The sequence below is a fragment of the Hippoglossus hippoglossus genome, chromosome 1 (genome assembly GCF_009819705.1).
Source record: "Hippoglossus hippoglossus isolate fHipHip1 chromosome 1, fHipHip1.pri, whole genome shotgun sequence".
NCBI classification, from domain to species: Eukaryota; Metazoa; Chordata; class Actinopteri; order Pleuronectiformes; family Pleuronectidae; genus Hippoglossus; species Hippoglossus hippoglossus.
Genome location: NC_047151.1, coordinates 24568600 through 24585013, shown reverse-complemented (window position 1 = coordinate 24585013; position 16414 = coordinate 24568600). Strand labels below are relative to the sequence as shown.

General features: G+C 44.5%; 1 protein-coding gene across 2 annotated transcripts in view; it reads right to left on the bottom strand.

Annotated features, from left to right (window-relative positions):
* Positions 1–286: 286 nt before the first annotated feature.
* The window catches only part of grin2ab (glutamate receptor, ionotropic, N-methyl D-aspartate 2A, b), a 120145-nt gene continuing 104017 nt past the window's right edge, over positions 287–16414 (bottom strand). The window contains exon 21 of one of the 2 annotated variants that reach the window (XM_034596724.1): positions 287–336. The gene's annotated coding sequence lies outside the window, so the exon portion shown is untranslated. The remainder of the gene's footprint in view (positions 337–16414) is intronic. The other variant, XM_034596715.1, reaches the window with a different exon arrangement.

Below are 16414 nucleotides of genomic sequence, written 5' to 3'. Positions count from 1 at the left end.
AAATAGACAAGGACCTAATTTCTCTAACCAAACTCGTCCGAGCTCTTCATTTGTTGTGAACGAACCAAACCTGAGCCGGATGCAGTGAATTTAAGCTGCACTGAGATTGTGTCACGCTGGGGTAAGTTCCTGACGGGCTTAGGGATCCACAATCTAACTTCACAGTGCAACAATTAAAGAATTAAAAACCCTAATCCAAACTATAGAGTTTCAAAGAAATGACCACAAGGATAATCAAAAGTCCAGGACAGACCCAATGTCTCACACACACACACACACACACACACACACACACACACACACACACACACACACACACACACACACACACACACACTGTGAGCACCCTTTCAGCAGGACACCCCTAAACAGTGTCTCCCTCTCTGCCTCCGTGCGATAGATCCCTAAGATGGCGGACGTCACTGACATCAGCCGAGTGCCAGTGGGCTGATGTCAGTGTTACAGGTGTGTGGCTGACTCCTCTGTGATGAAATAAAACCTGACAGAGAGGGAGAAAGAGACGTGGACAGCTCACAGAGCCGAGAGGGTCCCGATATCTTGTAGAAGTCAAATCTTTGTCCGTGCCATCACTCCTCTTACGGTTCTAATGTGACGGCTGCCGGCGCTCACTGTTCCTCTACCTTCTTTTCATTCTCTCTGTTGAGCAGCTTCTCTTTCCCTTTCTCTCTTCATCTCTCTCCTCCTCCCACATGCGCCCCCTCACCTCCTTTCTCTCACCATTTGATCAGCGGAGCAGCATCTCAGCAGGAGGATTTAGGAAAGAGAAGGATCCCCTGCTTTTTTCTTACCCTGCTATCTTACATCTCTCTGTGCCCCTCTCTCTGGTTTTCTCTCCTCACTTTAATATTCCCGTCCTCTCTTCTCGTTCTCACACTTGCTTTATCTTTTTCCTCCAGAATTCTCCACAGTGTATTATTTAACTCAGTGACCTTCATGCACGTAAACATGCCCTTGTGCTTGTGTCTTTAAGGGTGTGAGCAGAGAGGGTACAGAGGTAGTGTTAAGTTACACAGCAGGAGATCTGAGATAGTCTGAGTCACTCAGACTAATCTGGCCTGAGGGTGCAGCCAGACCTCCAGTGTGTGTGTGAGTGTGTGTGTGTGTGTGTGTGAAGGTCAAGGTAAACTTTATTATCACGCAAAGGGGAAATTCATGTGGTCATACACGTCTCAGTTAAAACACAGAGTCACACAATCACACACCCCCCACACACATATCTTAAAGGGATAGTTCAGTGTTTGAATCAACAAAACACTTCTGGAGTTTAAGGGATAAACGTTGTTGCAGCCAAATCCAATACAATTGAAGTAAATGGTGACCGATACTTCAGATGTAATAAAACAACAGAAAAAATGTCTCCATACTGCTGCTGTGGTGTCATCTAAGTGTCCAGAAGCCCCGACATTCATATTCCACTCGAAAAGGCGTCATTTACAACATGTTTAAGCCTGAAAATCAACTCATATCTTCCTATGAGGAGCTTTCACGGACCCTCGGACGCACCATCGTGGTGCTACGTCCGCTAGCTTAGAAACTTCCAGTTGAATTTGAGGCTACAAACATGGTGTAAATGACCTTGTTTCTAGTCAAGACTTTATTTCAGGGGGGCCAGGCGGATAAAGTCTGCAGGAGCTGCTGAGCCTCGGACATTTGCGTTCACACATACACCTCCTCCAGAGAAAATACAGAGGAACTGCAGAGTCCAGTGTCTGAAGCTGCTTCAGTCTTCAAATGCAGCTCATGTATGAGCTGGCTAAGTTTTTCCTTGAACTTTTCCTCAGTTATGCTGCTATAGGACACAAGCGGCTTCCCACGATGCACTGAGATCCTCTCCTCTCCCATCTGTATATGTTCATCTCATTGATGCTTGTTACTAACTCAGCATCTTCTCTCTCCCATAGTTCTGTGTTTTCTCGTCTCTCTCCTCCTGTTGCTTTCTCCTCTGGAGATCCTGTGATTGCAAGAAACCTCCGTGATCCTTCTCAACACCCACTGCTCCAATCATTATCATTAGTCGTCCTCTTTCACTTTTTATTTAATTTATTATCACTATATAACTCTATGTGGAACTTGCATTGTGTTATGTTCTCTTTCTTCCTGCTCTCGCTCTTTCACCCGTCGCTCTTTCTCTCTCTCCACCCAACCAGCCGAGACAGATGGTGCCCACCCAGAGCCACGTTCTGCTCAAGGTTTCTTCCTGTTAAAAGGGAGTTTTCCTTTGCCAGTGTCTCTAAGTGCTCGCTCATGGGGGAAATCTTGTGTCTCTGTAAATAATATCGTAAAGAGTCTGGTCTAAATCTGCTCTGTGTGAAAAAATTGCCCTGAGATAACTTGGTGGTATATAAATAAAACTGACTTTTCACTCAACCCCACAGCTTTCCAGCAACGGTTTGCGGGTGATTGTGTGTGACTTTCTGAAACTGACAATCCGATGTTCACAACCACTTCCTGCTGTGCAGAGGTGAAGGAGCCAGGCATTACACTTCTCGCTTTAGCTCTTTTTCATTTGTTGCACAACTGTTGTCTTCAAGAATAAATGTGTTCCAGGAGAGGCTGTCGGAAATTCTGCAGCATCATCTTCATCTTTAAAGCAACATTTTACCTCAGTATAGCAGCTGCAAGTTGGAGTTGGATGCTTCTCTAACTTGGAATATGGAGAATGTTTCCTTTCCTACTCTTCACCCTGGAAGTCTGTTCTTTGGTGAGTGGGTTCGATCTCCTGGGAGAAGTGTGGACCTGACAGTCGCAGCTTCTACAGTCAGAATCAGGTCCAGCGAGTTGAAGACTAAAGCTGAACTATAGATCAGTTAAAAAGACTCAGAAGTCATTAAAAAAACACCTTTTAAAATATGAAGAATTCTAAACAGAGTTTGGTGGATTTGTTACAGCAGCTCCTCTGGTTCAGGAAGCCGGGGATCATGGGTAACATCCACCGATCAGTTGTGTTAACGTTCAGTCAGTGAGACGACACAGTCAGAGCTCCACTCAATTATTTTTTCTTCACGTGAAAACCACTTTATCGTTTTAAAATGGCCCTTGACAGAATGAATCCCCATGTGTGGCTGCAGAGGGCGCTGCTGCTCAGTTAGAGTTACATGGTGTTGCTTTAAATCATATTGCATCGCACCTCTCTGTATATCACCTTTAAGTGAGGCCACTCGGATCAGGTACAAACATAGTCATGAAATATATTGTTTGAATTCATTTCTGAGCATAACCTGAATCATCTATCTATCTATCTATCTATCTATCTATCTATCTATCTATCTATCTATCTATCTATCTGTCTATCTATCTATCTATCTATCTATCTATCTATCTATCTATCTATCTATCTATCTTAAGACATATGTGTACACAAGATCAAGATTTAGAATATGTCCCTTAGATGAATATAGGAGTTCATTCTTCATAGTAAACTTCATGTGCTGTAATTTCATATGTGTACTATACTCATATACTCAGTGCAGTGTGATACTGTAAAGGACAAAGCCAGGAACACAGGGAAGGAGCCAAATGCAGGTTGACATGGAGGCATGGTGGATGAGTGAAGTAATTTTTGACACAGGCTTCCAGACAGTTGGATGGAACAAAATGGCCAGGAATGATTCCAGGAACACGGGCGACAGGGGAACGACACAAAAGCAAAAACCACAATCAGGAACACAACAGATAATCCAAACACAGGTAACAAATCCACCGGGAAACACGAGGGAACCGACACAGACAAACTGACTGAAGGGGAATACAGAGACTTTAATACTGTGGTGAGGACACAGCGACACTAACAAGGGCGTGACCAGCAATCACACAGACAGGAAGTAACACAACAAGGTCATTTCAAAACAAAACAGGAGAAAATAAATACGAGCCCGGGCGAAGAGTTACTCAAGCCGCTTTCAGACGTGACCTTTGCCTTTCACATATGACGCAGCAGGAGAATGTCCAGAACATTCAGGTGAGTGGTGGCGTCTGGGTGGAGCAGCAGGAGGCACACCGACACCAGTGTCAGCCCTTATCTCCCCAAACTCTTAAATCGTTCTGTCTTTCTTGTCATCTTTGTTAGCGTCTTCTACGTGTGTGGCTTCTTTTTTCCTCCTGAGATTTCTATTTACCAGTTTTTCCTCGGTCACGTGGTAGAAACGTTATCAACACGCCCATTAGCTCGTGGTGAATTCGGACATTCTCAGGAGTTTTGCCTAGTGAGAAAAACTCTGGACGTTTTGCGTTCTCTCTCATCCAGCCCCTCCAGATCATTCCAGGAGAGTGTACGGAGTTCAGTGCATGTCTGAAAGCAGATTCAGACGGGCAGATCTTAACAGATACTGTCAGAGAGAGAGAGAGAGAGAGAGAGGGAGGGAGAGAGGGAGAGAGAAAGAGAATGAGATCATTCTTTTTCAAACCTGATCTACTTTAGGAAAAACAAAATGGATAATCTGAGTGTTGCGAGGTTGTGCTGTGAGCCGTGTGTTCGCTCCCAACAGAACATTCTGTAATCTTCTGAATGTTGTTTGTCGCACACGGTGGTGGATTGGTATGTGTGTACGTACGCTACTGTATTGCATATAAGCAGGTTGTTGGGAATTTGTTTCTCGGGGCTGAATCTCCACATTGGGGCTCAGGAGACCTTACACGAGACAAAATTGTTCATTGGATGCGACAACTATTCTCACTGAGCGGCAGAACGACGCCTGACAGCCTCACACACCTCATCAAGTATTTAATGCAAACTATCTTTCATGCATGGCTGTCTGCATGTGTGTGTCGTAGGTCTGAGAGTGTGTGGGCATGTGTGTGTGTGTGTCTGTGTGTGTGCAGATGAACAGGGTTGATAAGAGCAATATACCAGCAGAAGATGGCGTTGCATCCTCTCACTCTCTCTGACACACGCACACACACACACACACACACACACACACACACACACACACACACACACACACACACACACACACACACACACACACACACACACACACACACACACGAGGCCTCCAGAGTTCAGCTGGCTCTGCCCATCGCCATGGGCAGGGAGCCTTTGTGGGGCAGTGCGTTGTGGGTATTGTTAGGCTGAAAAGAGCGTGGGAGAGGATAAGAGGCAGAAATTGCATGAGAGTGAGTGACAACACAGATTTAAAGAGACAGCGGAAATGTGCCGACTGTAAACCAGAGGAAAACAAATGTGTTTGATTTGATAATTGTTCTATTCAGGGGACGGATCATCTTTAAGGTTCTTTTAGGTTCCGTACCGGCTGGAGGCTGTTTTTTTTTCGTCAGAGGATATTGTTGGTTACGCAGCAAATTTGTGCCCTGATTTCATCCTGAGTGACAGTTCTGCTTGTCGGGGGTGCACGTACTGAGGGACTGACAAGTGCAAGAGCAGGGAGGTGACAAAGCTCCCTAATGAATCCACAGAGAATCCTGAATCCAGTGATAAGGGGGAATTAAACAGAGTAGACAGTTAAAGACCTTGACTTGGCCTTAAACACACCTCATTAGCAAACTACAATGTTCAGAGTACTTACCTCTTACAGCAGATTTGTCGGCCAGTCAATCAAACCTTCCCTTTGGTTCGTGTTTGCCCCATCAGTTATTTCTTGACTGACTTGCAGCGGACACTGTGAGGACACATTCACCAAAGCTTGTGAGGTCACTGGACTGTGTGGCTGTCGTGTTGTTTTGCACTGTCAGTTGCTCCTTTAAGGTTCTGTGCCGTCAACGCTTATTCGTCTGTGCTGAGTTAGAAAGTTGTTGTGCAGTCAAAAGGTCTCAGAAAACGATGAGTTGTCAAATGTCTTAATTTATGCTTAGCAAGTGTAAGCATTTGAGAATTATAAATAATAGTGATAATCGCTGGATAATGATAAACTGTATTTACAGTATTTAGCACCTTTCATGCACAAAATGCAGTTCACAGGTGCTTTACAGCAAAAGACAATTAAACATCATATTCTTTGGTTTTTAAAATATTAAAATAAATGATTTTCCATCAGCCATGCTAGCATCATGGCTATGGATGACAACGTTAATCTGTTAGATCACCAGACTAAAAATATCTCAACAACTTTGAATGGATTCGTAGGTAATTTAACTTCATGGTTCCCAGAGGATGAATCTTTATGATCTTGGTGTTACTTCATTTTCTCCACCACTTGGTAAATGTTTACAATTTGTCCAAAACAAATACCCTTTAAACTAATGGTGGTCGCATCAGCCTCAACTGTATATTTGTGTTTTGCACCATTTATGAAGTGTTGAATTAGTTATATGATCCAGATGAAGACAGGACCATGAGCATCCAAGCCCAGAGAAGACCTGGAGGAGCTTCTATTGCTGCGCTGCTGCTGGAGGGATCGTCGACTCCCTTCATGTGTCACCTCTCAAGACGACTGTCTCCATTACCAGCAGCTGCTTCACGGTAAAGGCACAAACAGTTGCTGGTCCACTTGTGAGTGTGTTGCAGGCCAGTGTGTAGCCCTGACCTCTGAGATGATTCACCCTCTGACAGGTATGATAAATACAGTCCTGAAGTAGGATAAGTTCCAGCGAAGCAGATCTTCCACTGTGTTAATCTAATGGAAGCCCACATCCGCTGTCACATTTCTGGACCCGGAGTGGAGTGATATGACGGCATAATGTTGAAAATGTAAGATGGTGTCCACCAGTTCTGGGAGGCTGCCAACAACTCCTGCTTCCAGGTATCAGAATCAGTCTTAAACCAGGGGGAAGTTTATTTCCAGTGGAGGAAAAACAAGAGAAGAAAAACATGATCCCTCATCTTTGTCATGTCCGACTCAGAGCAGTAGATTAGTTTGTGTTAAAACCGGAGGAAGAGCAAGTTTTGTTTTACCCCTTTGTTGATGAAGAATGGTGTGATGTTGATGGATTTGAACTAATAAGTGAAAATATGATTGGTTGTGTGGTGTGTTTGTTTGTGTGGTTGTTGTGATGGATTGGTTGGTTGGTGCAGTTGTTTGTTTGTTTGTATATTATCCCAGATAGTGATGTCTGAGTAAGTGCTGCCGCGGCTACAGGTGCTTGACTTCTGCTGAAGCGTGCCCTGTTGCATCTCGTCTGTTTTGCCATTAAAAGCAGGGCCCACAGAGGAACCAATGGAAGTGTACTTTAGTTAATCAGTATAATTCCCCAGTGGAAATTAATCCAATTTAGAGAGGCAATGTTTTCCAATAGTCTCTTCATGATGATGACAAACACTTTGTTAACGTGCTCCTCTTCGGCTGCAGCCGCCAGGAGAGAATCCAAGTCCACTAATAGCACAGGTTAAACGAAGGGACTTTAAGAGCCGCAATCACATGTGATGAAGTGGAGGAGCAGTCGGTCATTCCACAGCCTCTCCTGTCTGCTAAGAGGTCCGTGATTTGCATCGGCCTCTCTAATGGGCCCGGGATCCTCATTATTCTCTCAGTTACAGGTGTCCCTCCGAGCCAGGTGTCAGACCAAATGGCAAACGTAATCAGCTCCTCTGGGTGGTCGTATAGCTCACATGTCACCAGCCCCCCCTTCTGCTTCAAGCCAACCCCTGATTAAAGGTTCCCAACAGGAGCTTGGATTTTACCCACTCTTCACTGCTGGGGAAGGTAAATGAATTATTCAAATGTCCACAGGTCTTCGGCTGAGGTGCTGACCTGCACTTCAAACCTGGATAGACATTTTTTTCATGGCAGACATTATGACTATGATAGCAGGAAACAGTGGTTCAGCTCAAACAGCCCAGCATGTAATGACAGGGAAGGGGCATGCCCAATATATTATCGCTCACTTCTGTACTTTCCCTGTCACGACAAACCAAAATGTCTGCTGTGAAAAACGTCCACTGAATATGGAAAATATGAAGGAGGCGCCACCTCTGTTATTCTTTGCTCTTGGCTCAGACAGGAATGTAGTGCAGGTCGTCCATTAATGGGTTGGAAGGTCAAATCCCTGCCTCCTCCCCCGTCCACATGTTTCTCCTGATGGGCCATCACCTTCATACGGCTCTGCCAAAGGTCTGTGAATAGATGAATGTGAGGCTGAATTATAAAGTGGATTGTTTGAGGAAGTAGAAGACGTTACCTACGTGGAAACCACTTACTCTGTGACCTTGAGTCTGTCCCCCTCTTCATCAGCAGTCACAGGGAGAAGCTGCTGTTTCAAGAAGCCGAACCCCTCCCCCCCCGAACAGCTATTGTCCAATCATGGCTTAGCAACTCCAACTAGGTATGAAAGGACCGTCAAGTTTGAGATTGTAGAATGATACTTGGCCTTTAAAGAGATTGAAGGGTGGTTGAAGGGGATTTTTTAAGCTTTTCCAAAAACAAAAAATGGAAAAAGAAAAGTGTAAGAGATGAATTAAAACATGTGTTTGTCTGCTCTAACTTATAAACTACAAATGTGAGCATGTCTAGATAAGGAACATACAACAAACCATAGGCCAGGGGGAGAATCATCAAGTGCCCATTGTAAACATTCCTGTTTGTTTGCTCTGTGGTGATGCTGGTTGCAGCTTTCGTTCTGAAACTCTTAAAATGACCTGCAGTAATTTAGCGACTGCACAAGGAGCCGTTCACTCGTTTATGTGATCAACAACATCCCAACCACCACCGCTACAGAGCGCTGGCTGCCTGTTTATTCAAAGTTTATTAATATTGAACATACGTCATGTCCACATCTCAGCAAATTCGACACTTCACTTCCCCTCGGGCCCTTGATAGATTCACGGTTAACTCTGTAACCTAAAATAAAAACAAACCTAAAATATGTTCATACGCGAGAAGCACAAATTGGGCCGAATCATTAATTCATTACATGGGTTGCATGCACTGTGTAGTGTTTTACCAGCTGTGTGGAAGGTGGTCTTGGTTTCAAATAGAGTTTAGAGTAACATCCGCAGCTCTGCCTAAAAAATGAAAAACATGTTTTTGTCTGCCACTGTCTGAAACCAAGGACACGAAGTTTAAAATATTACTGAAAGCTCCCAGAGGTAAACCTGCTCGTGTCAGTAGTTTTACACACATATTCACAAGAAAAATGTGTCTGTGGGTCTGAGCGACAGACAGGAGACTAACAGGAAACATACAAAATCAGTCTCATGAACAGAACAGATTAAAAAATGACATTATCGTCTAATTCTCAGCGAGGAAAGCAGCTCCCACAGCTTGTACGTCCCAGCAGACGGCCACAAATAATGTCTCAGTAATAAATAAGAAAGATCTATCACCAGCTGAGAGCTTCACGCCGGCAGCAGACATACAGTCAGCATGAAACTCCTCAGGTACCTTGGACAGCTCCTGCTCGGCGGCTTGGCTCCAGCACCACGGACAGAGACGCAGCTTTTCCTTCTGCAAAGTGAAAATGAAAAGAAATCTAATTACTTTAAAGACAAAAAACATGTGGATCTTATTTTCCTGTATTTGCTGCAACAAAGACAAGGAATCAGTGGGAGAGGAATTTGAGGATAAAGGGATAAGATATTGTTCTAGTTGCCACAGTTGGAGGGATTAAAGTGTAAATCCATATCCAGCACATGCAGCCAGTGGGGAACATAAATGAGGCCCAGGCGTAGGTTTCATTTAAAAAAAAGAAGTTTCTACAAGGATTTCTTCTGGAGGAGGCTCGTGGTTTTTCCTTCCACGTGAAGCTTTAAAAATGTAATTCAGTGGCGTTTAACAGCAGCAGGATTCACCTCAACTACACAGATGGCTTTGGCAACTAGATCATTTGTGGCTCTTGTGGATGTTTACTCAGCTTTATTAAATTGTTAACTCAATTTCAAGTCTATCAGCATTAAAGCAGTCTCACTACTTTTAGATGGGGAAACTGGAAACCACAATAAAGACTGAAAAACAAGGGGAAGCAGCTGCTAGACAGTGTTGTTTCCAAGCTATTTATATAAACCTTATTCTTGCTTTTTTTTTGTGTGTAATTAAACAAACACGATATTGTTTGTTCATTGGTTGGGTTTACAAATGTTAGATAGTGTACTTTTTATGAAATGTACCACGAAACACAGAAACAAACAAACTTGAGTATACATTTTCACTATTTGTATATATTCATTTAGATTTTGAATCATTACATTATAAATTATACTAGTTTTCACCCCAAAGCCCAAGGAAACAATGTCCTTATCCCCAAATATAATATAATAAATAATGTAAATATAATATAAAAACTGAAATGACGATAAACATCCTTCAATCCGTCAATCAGTCGCATCCATCTCTCCAGGTCAGCAAGAGGAGAAATGAGACATAGCTCCCAACATGTGGAACTTTTTCTTCCACACTAATTGCTGAGAATTGGACTTAGTTACCTTTGCAAAGAAAAATAAATCATCCACAATATTAAAAAGTAAAATATACTCATGGGAAACTCATCATTACAGAGTGAACTGAAGGACATCTTTTGCCCTCATCCTCTCTCCTCTCTCTCTCTCTCTCTCTCGCAGGATGATTTACCTTCTCTCTGCTGCAAATTATTCCCACAACTCTCTTCTTTACTCTGCAAACAGACGACAAGGACAACAAACAATCTCTTATTTTGACGGTCACGCCGATTACTCACAAGGCAATTCAGTCACCAGGAGTCTTTGAAGAGATGAAAACGCTGGTTCTTTACAGGCAGAGTTGACGAATGGCTGTTTGCAGGAAGTAATGAGTAAAGCAACATCATTTAAAATTAATGGCACCATTTACAATGAGTAATGACTAATATGTTGCTTTGTTTTTGGATGACAGACTCAATGTTATCAACAAAAACACACAATACACTGAAGCCTCTGAATATTAGAACCGTGTTTCACATATAATCGTTGGTTTCAGTCGCACATAATCACAATCTGTCCTCATTTGTGTGTCATGCAGGCCTCCTGGTTGGGGAGATGGGTGACGCTGAAGGGACGATGCCCAGCGGGCACTCAGCACTCTCCCCCCAGGGAGCGCTGAGTGCCTCGCTCTCTCTCTCTCGCTCTCTCTCTCTCTCCCTCCCCCGCCTGGAACTTCATCATTTATAGACGAGACAAAATAAAACAAACACAACAAAACGGTGTGAAGTCGGTGGCGCTGCAGCTCTCACATACAGCACAGCCTCGTGGAGAAGGTATCTGCAGATGCACACGCAGGCAGAGTTTGTCCAACTCCTTGTTCCTGCCTCCCGGCATCCCTCAGCGAGCGGCAGTCAGTCGGAAACCCCTCTATTAGAATAACAACAACGCTACACACTGTGTACGTGTGAGTCACAGTGGATGTAACATTAACAGTGTGATTAGCCAGGTTATTAAAGCTAAATTTACTCTAAATGTTCTGCGCCTATTTCTGCACCTGGAAGTATCCTGATTAGCATACAGCTATTAGCAACAGCCTGGCAGAACAATTTGTGTGAGTGTGAGAGAGAGAGAGAGGGTGAGAGAGAGAGAGAGAGAGAGAGAGAGAGGAGGGGAGGAAGGGACTTGTTGTCATCAGTCATGCATGACATCTCTCCTCTGTGTGCATATTTGAGGTTTAGAGCTTTCTAACGGGGAAGCTATGTTGCATTTGTTGCTCAAATGTGAGCTGACTGACAGAGACTGTGCTGTCAATCAAACATCACCTGTCACCGTTCACTAAAGGCGGCGGAGAGTCGACCATCAGAGCTGTGAAAGGGGCCATTTAGCATAGATATTACACTGGTGCTCCACTGATTTAATACGGCGCTTCCCATAAAGTTGAAGGACTTTCAGAACACAGATTAAATAAAGTGTGGTTTGAATCCAAAGCAGTGGAGTCTGAGATAAGCTCATTTAAGATCAGTTTGGTGCAGGCATCCAAAAGTTTTTTAATTCTACATTTCCCATAATGCATCTAGAAATCTACTATCCAGTTAAAAACCTCGTCATTTCTGAAGATAGAAGTAAAGAACGTGTTTTTATGTGTTTTAAAGGTTTGACCAGGCCGAGGGCGAGTCAGGGTTCTTTCTCAGGCATAAGACGAGGGAATGGAGGGAGGGGGATGAGAGAAGGATGAATGGATGAGGGGATGAGGGGATGAGGGAAGGGAGGATGGATGTGGGTAGTGATGAGGGAAGGAGGATGAAGGGATTAGGGAAGGAGGATAAATGGATGAGGGTAGGGATGAGGGAAGGAGGATGAAGGGATGAGGGTATAAGGGAAGGAGGCTGAAGGGATGAGGGTAGGGATGAGGGAAGAAGGGTGAGGGGATGAGGGAAGGAGGATGAAGTGATGAGGGTAGGGATGAGGGAAGAAGGGTGAGGGGATGAGGGAAGGAGGATAAAGTGATGAGGGTAGGGATGAGGGAAGGAGGATGAAGGGATGAGGGTATAAGGGAAGGAGACTGAAGGGATGAGGGTAGGGGGATGAAGGGATGAGGGAAGGGGGATGAAGGGATGAGGGAAGGGGGATGAAGGGGTGAGAGAAGGAGGATGAAGGGATGAGGGAAGGGGGATGAAGGGATGAGGGAAGGGGGATGAAGGGGTGAGAGAAGGAGGATGAAGGAGAGAAGGAGGATGAAGTGATGAGAGAAGGAGGATGAAGTGATGAGCAGAGGGAATGACAAGGTAGAAAGATGAACGGATGAAGGGGTGAGAGAAGGGGGATGAAGGAGGGAAGGAGGATGAAGGGATGAGCAAAGGGAGTGACAAGGCAGAAAGATGAACGGATGAAGGGTTAGAGGTGTGGTTGAGGCTCTGTCTCTTGTTTTCAGATCCCATCTACATGAAAACTGTGACAGACTCCTACTGATGAACAGAGAATCATCCTTTTCTCAATCTGGAATCTTGCAGCTCTTTGCTTTGGTTTTTTCGTGATCCACAACTCGTTCTGTTTGGTTTCACAGTTCTCATTAACAGTGTTTTCAGCATAAATTCACTGTGCTGCCCACTCAGCACCAAACAGCACAGAGTGAGGCTGCTGATCACAGCGGAGCGTTTACAAGATAAAGAGATGGATACTTCCCTCAGGAGTTGGTTGAGAATCACCGCAGGGCTCCGAGCAGAGTGAACACTGGACGTGGATTCATGACACCAGTTAAAACCAGTGTTAATGTTGCACAACTGGATGAATAAACAGTTTGCAAACACATTTACCATGAGAACATTAAGAGGTGATGATCTGTCAAGTTGTGTTAATCATCAGTAAATATAGAATTTCGAAACCCCAAGAAAAAGAGCAGTGGTGAAAAGTAACAAAATACATTTACTCAAGTACTTTAGTACAATACTAACGTACTATTACTTTAACAGAGCGTTTCCTTTTTCTCTTACTTTGTATTTCTACACAACAGGTCGGAGGCAAGTATTTTTTCCCTACATTTATTTGACAGCCTTCGACAATATGAAGATTCAGATTAATAAAACAAAATATAATGAATTAAATACACTAAATAAATAAACGAGGATGTATTAAGATGTATTTATTTACTTGTATTTACATTCTCTGTTATTTAACCAAAGCTAAGTGATTGAGCAAAGTATAATATAAATAAATACAATTATTATTATTTGATCTATTATAAGATTAACCATTATTACCCTGCAGCAGTAACAACACTTGATGGCATCAGTAATTCACAAAGACACATTACATTACATTTCATTTAGCTGACGCTTTTATCCAAAGCGACTTTCAATAAGTGCATTCAACCATGAGGGTACAAACCCAGAACAACAAGAATAGAGAAAGTACAATTTCTTCAAAAGAGCAAAACTACAAAGTGCTATAAGTAAGTGCCATTCAAGTGCTACTAAATTGTTAGTTTTAAAAATGTTATTCAAGGTATAGTCGGAAGAGGTGTGTTTTTATTTTGCGGCGGAAGATGTGTAGACCTTCTGTCCGGATGTCAATGGGGAGCTCATTCCACCATTTAGGAGCCAGGACAGCAAACAGTCGTGATTTTGATGAGTGTTTAGCTCGCAGTGAGGGAGCAACAAGCCGATTGGCCGAAGCAGAGCGGAGTGACGGGCTGGGGTGTAACGTTTGACCATGTCCTGGATGTAGACTGGACCCGATCTGTTCGCAGCATGGTACGCAAGTACTAATGTTTTGAAACGGATGCAGGCAGCCACTGGTAACCAGTGAAGGGAGCGGAGGAGCGGAGTAGTGTGAGTGAATTTAGGTTAAAGACCAGTGGAGCTGCTGCATTCTGGATGAGCTGCAGAGGTCGGATGGCACTAGCAGGTAGACCTGCCAGGAGGGAGTTACAATAGTCTAGATGGGAGATGACCAGGGCCTGGACCAGAACCTGCACCGCCTTCTGAGTGAGAAGGGGACGTGTTCTCCTGATGTTGTACAGCATGAATCTACAGGAACGTGTTGTTACAGTAATGTTGGCAGTAAGGGAGAGTTGGCTGTCGAGTGTCACACCCAGGTTCCTAGCAGTCTGAGTGGGGGTTAGCACGGAGTTGTCAAAGTTAATAGTCAGGTCGTGGGTGGGAGAGCCTTTCCCTGGAAGGAAAAGTAGTTCAGTCTTGTCAAGGTTAATTTTCAGGTGGTGTGCAGACATCCACTGAGAGATGTCAGTCAGACAGGCAGAGATTCGTGCTGCTACCTGTGTTTCAGATTGGGGAAAAGAGAGGATTAGTTGGGTGTCATCAGCATAGCTATGGTAGGAAAAGCCATGTGAGTGAATGACAGAGCCCAGAGAGTTGGTGTACAGAGAGAAGAGGAGGGGACCCAGGACGGAACCTTGGGGGACCCCAGTAGTGAGAGGACAGGGTTCGGACACAAATCCTCTCATAGTTACCCGGTAAGTGCGGTCGTTGAGGTAGGATGAGAGCAGAGAGAGAGCAGACTCTGAGACACCCAGGTCCTGAAGGGAGGAAGTAAGGATCTGGTGGTTCACTGTGTCAAATGCAGCAGAGAGGTCCAGAAGGATGATGACAGAGGGTAGAGAGGCTGCTTTAGCAGTGTGAAGTTGCTCAGAGACAGCAAGGAGGGCAGTCTCAGTTGAGTGGCCTGCCTTGAAACCAGACTGGTGAGGGTCAAGAAGGTTATTATGGTGAAGATAGGAGGAGAGTTGATTAAAGATAGCCCGCTCAAGAGTTTTGGAAACAAAGGGAAGAAGAGAGACAGGTCTGTAGTTATTTACTTCAGAAGGGTCGAGGGTAGGTTTCTTCAGGAGAGGATTTACTCTTGCCTCCTTCAGAGAGTTAGGGAAACAGCCAGTTGACAGGGAAGTGTTGATAAGATGGGTGAGAAAAGGAAGAAGGTCAGGAGCGATAGACTGGAGAATGTGAGAGGGGATGGGGTCAAGGGGGCAGGTGGTCGGGCGGGCGGAGGTTACCAAGGTAAGAACTTGATTGGGAGACAGGTGGGTGAAAGAAGAAAGCAAAGGGGATGAAGATGAAGTTGATGGAAGTGTAGTTATAGAAGGAGGATTAGAAAATGAGGAGCGTATGTCATCTATCTTTTTTGTAAAGAAGTTGACAAAGTGGCTTGGTAGAAGGGAGGAAGGAGGAGGGGGACTGGGGGGGTCAAGGAGATTGGACAAGATGGAGAAGAGTTTTTTGGGGTTAGAAAACGAGGATTGAATTCTAGTTAGGTAAAAAAAGCTTTTGGCTGTGGAAATAGAGTCAGAGAAAGAGGAGAGAAGAGACTGATAAGTGAGCAGGTCGTCCGGGTGTTTAGATTCCCACGATTTCCTTTCTGATGCTCGCATAGTGGCTCTGTCGGCACGCACCGAGTCAGACAACCACGGAGCTGGGGAGGACTTGCGGACCTGTCGTGACGTAAGAGGACACAGAGAGTCAGGAGAGGAGGACAAAGTAGAAAGGAGAATGTCTGTGGCAGAGTTAGGATGCATGAGTGAGAAGGAGTCAGTGGAAGGGAGGGCTGATAAAACAGAGGAGGCCAGAGAGGAGGGAGAGAGGGAGCGAATGTTGCGACGGATAAGCACACAGTCTGTTGATGTGGTAGGGTTGTCAGTTTGAGATAGTGGGAGAGAGTAAGAGATAAAGAAGTGGTCGGAGACATGAAGTGGGGTTACAGTGAGGTTAGATGTTGAACAGTTTCTGGTGAAAATATAGTCACGGTGGTTACCGGCTTTGTGAGTAGGAGGGGAAGGACTGAGTGAGAGAGCAAAGGAAGAAAGTAAAAGTAACAGGTCAGATGACTTCTCTGTCTGGATGTTGAAGTCACCCAGAAGGATAAGCGGAGGCCCATTTTCTGGGAAGTTTGACAGGAGGACGTCTAATTCCTCCAAGAAATCTCCCAAAGAACCTGGTGGACGGTAGAGAACAACAATAGTTAATTGTACCGGATGAGTAACTGTCACAGCATGAAATTCAAAAGATGTTGGGGTAAAAAGCCGAAGCGGGTAGAGAGAAAAACTCCATTTGCGGGAGATGAGTAAACCTGTACCACCACCCCTACCAGTGGGTCTGGGTGTGTGGGTGAAAGAGAAGG